This window comes from Leptonotus elevatus, chromosome 1 (genome assembly GCF_054856555.1).
Source record: "Leptonotus elevatus isolate MCC_2025b chromosome 1, RoL_Lele_1.0, whole genome shotgun sequence".
Lineage (NCBI taxonomy): Eukaryota > Metazoa > Chordata > Actinopteri > Syngnathiformes > Syngnathidae > Leptonotus > Leptonotus elevatus.
Window position 1 is genome coordinate 41503917 of NC_141239.1, and position 5495 is coordinate 41509411.

At 39.8% G+C, this 5495-nt stretch overlaps 1 protein-coding gene across 1 annotated transcript in view; it reads left to right on the forward strand.

Annotated features, from left to right (window-relative positions):
- Positions 1 to 4306: 4306 nt before the first annotated feature.
- The window catches only part of LOC147182235 (uncharacterized), a 9325-nt gene continuing 8136 nt past the window's right edge, over positions 4307 to 5495 (forward strand). Inside the window, exon 1 of the mRNA XM_086066770.1 lies at positions 4307 to 5441. The gene's annotated coding sequence lies outside the window, so the exon portion shown is untranslated. The remainder of the gene's footprint in view (positions 5442 to 5495) is intronic.

Consider the following 5495-nt stretch of genomic DNA (forward strand, 5'->3'; position numbering starts at 1 on the left):
TGCTTACTTACTGGACCTAAGAATAGACAAACCCTGTGCTACATGCTAATAATTGCATGTAAACACTAGTGATGGGAAAACGAAGCTTCGTGAAGCACTTGTGATATTTTTTGACTCCCCTAGATGGGGCTCTTGGTTTAAATATAAAGGCTAGTGCAAAGGAAATTAATTACATTACACTGCATCTTTCAACCAAGAGTGGCATCTAGAGGAGTAAAAAAATATTACAAGTGCTTCATGACGCTTCATTTTCCCATCACTAGTAAACACACATGAGGGACCCAATCACATTTCCTGCATAAGGCAAATAAAATGAGGCATCTCCTTTGGACATCAAAAAGAAAGATCCTTGAAATTATAATGAATAATGGTACAGTAAAAACAAGATGAGAATCCTTTGAGGGAGTTCTTCTTCTTTTTTATGGCTCTCGGGTTTTCATGCTTACGAGACAGTTAGTGGATGTAGCTTGCATTTGGATCCCATCATAGACACTTGGTGTCAGCATTATGAGCCACTGTAATATACACATGCACAACGATGACCCAAGTGTGAAGCGATCATAACCACAGTTCTACTCACTGACAGGCGAACTGCAATGCGGTTGTTTAAAAAACGCACAAATGCTGCTGTGCCAGGAGGTGTAGAAGATAACAGGCACCATTTTGCAGTTGTGGTTTTTGCTAATGTTTTTTGTCGGGTCTGCATGTGTGCCAAACACAAAATGTGGGAATGTCTTGTGAGGCGTGAGTCAGAAACAAGGCCTTATTGGAGGGAATGCAGATAGTGATTCTATTAAACGCTCTCGTGTTGTAATCTACACTGACAGTCTCTTACAGCTCCCCCCCCCCCTCCACACACACACACACACACACACACACACACACACACACACACACACACACACGCACACATTTATGAGCGTACAGTAGAAGCTCTGAAGTGTGTGTTGCTGCTGTGTTCAAGCATGAAACATTTTTGTGACAACATATGGCAGATGCTATAAATGTTTGGCAATGCGCAGTGAGCTTCCCGTGCTCAGTGTGACGTGACTTTTACACAACATGGTCTTTAAAAACCCTTTTCACACTGCACTTAGGGTGCCATCAGGGGCATGCAAACGGTGGGGGTTTTGTGCATCCACCATCCACTGGTGGCTCAAACATGGAGGGATATGTAGGCTAAAGAAAGTTACCCAACAAAGTGGTAACCATTTTTGTTCTGGTTTTTGATTCCATAGATCTATTCTATACATCTATTGATCTCTAGACGTCTATTGAATTTAAGAACTATACTATCATACATTCATATTTCTTGTGTGTTTTGGTGATCTTAAATGGGAAAACCAGTCACTGGCACATGCAGCGGTCAACAACAGCTCGGACATGTGCAAGCAATCAAGTCTCCCCATCGTGTCACTTCCTTCCTTGTCATTTTCTCTACTATGATGAAGAACCGACAGCCGAGTCTGTCAAGCCTGCCCTCGTCCCATTACAGAGGTCACCTGGATTCGACTCGTGGACCAACGGTAACACAAGCAGGAAAGTAAGGGATATAAAGCGAGCGAGTCATGCTGGGATTTCCACTGGAACTTCACAAGGAAGGAAAGGCTCATGACTAATGGCTTGTTTACACTCTTCGGATCTTTGGACTAGCATAATTGCACATCAATCAAAGAATCAATCAACTTAAGTAAACATATTAATCATTTTGAGATTCCCAGTTTCAGGGGAGCCATGTGGAGTCGAGTCAGGCTGCGGCATCTGAGGAGGAAGCGACGGGTTACGATAGCAGACAACGTCTCGCTCCTTTCGATCAGCTACCGGATCGCTTAGCCTGGATTTCCTCAAAGGCTTCCTAGCCTTAAGTTGGGGCGGCTATGCGGCTTAGCAGCTATGCGGACCACGACCTCACGGAAACTGAGAGAGCCTGAGGTGTCACGGAAGGTTGTAGGAAGGTTTGTAATTCAGTCTTGCTTTTAGTGATTAATTTCATTGTGGCATTTAATGAGCTGATCTACTTGATACCTCAGCCAAGCACAAAACGCAAGGTTACAGTTTGGCATGAATTCGGATGGAATCTATGGCCCCTTTCTCACTGTCTGTTCTTTTCCTGGCTTCTTTATGTTCTGTTTGAAAGGTGATTACCGAAACAGAAAGGGAGGAATCACAAATTTCCCAGCTTCCAAATTAATCTTTAGAGGTTTTACACAGAGGGGAAACATTCAAAGCATGAGGTGTGATGTCCAACAGCTCTTTTATGTGCCACACTTAGAAAAGAATGTATAGTGGCCCATTTCAGATGTTTTCCCTCGTTGACGTGGGAACAGTACATGAAATGGGGAAATAAAGTTGACCTGCAAATTACCTGACTTTTTCAGAAGTGTAACAGAGGTCATGTGACTTGGACTCAAGTCAGACTCAAGTTATGAATTTGACAACTTTAGACTCGACTTGACAAAATGTTAAAAGACTTGCAACTCGACTTGGAATTTACCAATAATAATAATAATAATAATAATAATAATAATAATAATAATAATAATAATAATAATAATAATAATGCATTAGATTCATATGGCGCTCTTTTGGACACTCAAAGACACTTCACAGTGGTTGCATTATTCATGCGCTCGCACATTCACACTCTCGTAGCGGTAAGCTACTTAAGTAGCCACAGCTAAATAAAATAATAATAATTAAGTAGCCACAGCTGCCCTGGGGCAGGCTGACGGAAGCGTGGCTGCCAGTGTGCGCCTACGGCCCCTCCGACCACCACCAAACATTCACACCTTCCATACACCAGTGTGAGTAGCAATGACTTGTGACTTGAGCCCTTTGACTTGAAAAGACATGCTTTTTTCAGCAAAACAAAAATATTTAAATGTATGTTAACGAGTAAGTTCCTCTCGGTGTGTGTGTGTGTGTGTGTGTGTGGGTGTGTGTGTGTGTGTGTGTGTGTGTGTGTGTGTGTGTGTGTGTGTGTGTGTGTGTGTTTGCCTTTGTGTATTATGAGGACATGTCACCTGAATACACGCAACACTGCGAGGACATTTTGAATTATGAGGACACAGCCCATGTCCTCATAATTCATTCAATGCAGAAGTGCTTCTAGGGCTGTAGAAGGCTTAAATCCAAAGTTTTAGCCAATGTCCTTGTAAACCATAATTACATGAATTTGTGTATTTTTGTGTATTTGATGACGCCCCCTGTAGGAAGGTCCTCGTAATGCACCACTTCATGAATTATTCACACCAGTGTATATTTCACAGCATTTGATTGGCTGACCGTCACCTGTCCCCACAATTACGCACATGTCCCCATAATTCCGTTTTTTCTCAAAATGCAGTGTATTGTGAATGTTTGTCTGTAGACGCAGAGCCTTTTTTTTTTTTGCAGCCACCAATTCCTAAGTAGATAAATTAAATAATGAAATACACTATGACATTTAATTATATATTTCAGCATTTAATTCTTGCAGTGGTTGTTTATTTGAAAATATACAATGGTTAACAGCTGTTTATCACATCACTTTGAACAGCTGGAGGCAGAGACAGAGAAACTGTCAGTGCCGTATATTGATTCATCATTTAACATCCCACCCTGCCTTTACAATGTAACATCTTTCTGTACACCAGTGGCCAAATATTTTGAGAATGACATTGATTTTCTAAAAATCTCCAGTGCTGACTTATTATTATTGTTTTTTTATGATGGCAATTTGCATGTACTCCAGAATGTTATAGTGATTAGATGAATTGCAAAGTCCCTATTTGCCATGAAAATTAAAGTAATTTCCTTTAGTGACCTTACAAACTTTAAGTGAAGAAGGCTTCAGGGCACCCAAGAAAATCCAGCAAATGCCAGGACTATCTCCCAAAGTTGATTCAGCTGCGGGATAAGGACATCACCACCAGTGTAGAGCTTGCTCAGGAATGGCAGTAAGCAGGTATGAGTGCATCTACACCCATGGTGAGGGAGTAAGACTTTTGGAGGATGGCCTGGTGTGACCAGTGAAAAGGGGATTCCATAAATACAGACCAAAATAAGAAAAAAAGAGTTGAAGTTATTTTCTCTGATTAACCCCCTTTCCAAATGTTTGGGGCATCCGGAAAAATGCTTGTCTGGAGAAGAAAAGGTGAGCGCTACCATCAGTCCTGCTTCATGCCAAAAGGAAAGCATCATGTGACCATTCATTTGCAGGGTTGCTTCTCAGCCAAGGAATTGGGCTCGCTCACAATTTTGCCAAAAAACACATGCATCCATTACTAAAGTATAGTACTAAAACATCCTCAGACAGCAACTGTATGACAGCAGCAAGGTTATTTTATTTACTAAAGCAAAAAAACATTTTCGTTAATGAAAAAAAAAACCTTTTTAAAAAACTGAAACTGAAATCACATTTTATGATTACAAAATGATCTATAATTCTAGCAATAATATCCTTTGTTTTCGTCTGTGGTAATTCATTTAATATATGAGCCTTTGGGGTTCATTTTAAATGTGATCTATTTTTTTTTATTGACACTGTAAATCATAGAACAATAGCCACTCTTATCAACAAAGTTCATAATCCAACGACTGAACCAATTTGTTGATTTGAACGAGATTTATTATATTGCCCTGAGTACGGAAGTGACGTCATCTAGCAGCCCCGATAGAGAACCGCCCCCGGCTCTATTTACTTCACGAGATGTGATGGCGTGTAGCTGTGCTAATGAGGTAGGTTTGAAGCTTGAATTTTTCCTGTTGTTGTTGGTCGCTTGTGTACATTGCTCCCTCTTTCGCGAAAATGATTTATAATGCAAGTCCAGTGTAAGTGCAGCTAAGCTTACGTTAGCATACCTAACCATCTGTTGATTATGATGGATGCAGCTAATTATTTAGAATTGCTACGCTTCTGTTAGCGACGGTTAGCATAGCAGAGCTAACCGTCTGTTGAGTAAGATGAATGCTAATTGCAATTTTTAAGAGGAAATCAATAACAGGCTGGTTTTTGATGTGAAAATATACAATGGCTTAGTATTACCAGTACAGTATAAATGAAGTATTGGTAAATTGCTGCATTTGTGTTTACTTAAATTTGTTCTTTCAATAGAAATATTTCAGTAAAGTCTGTTAGTGTTCATTACATTTAATTTATGCAAATATTTAGCAGAGCTGTGCTATCCACTGTATTTTATTTTCGTTGGCACATTTACTGCACACTGCACAGGCTATTATGGTACACTGAAAGTCAACTTCAAGACATTTGCACCAAGTTACCTATCAAACTGATTGAAACTCATTTTTTTCTATAGCTTTAGATCATTATCTTCAGTGAGACATGTCAGTCATGAGGCCACAGAGGGCAAAAGTTAAACCCAAAGAAGAGGTAGCATACTTTTCATCCTTAGGTAAAGACAAGAATGGCTTCACCATAAAATATATTAATTAATTCAAAGGTGAGTATTGGTAAAATATTCTTTAGTATGGGTCTAGTTTTTATTATTGTTATA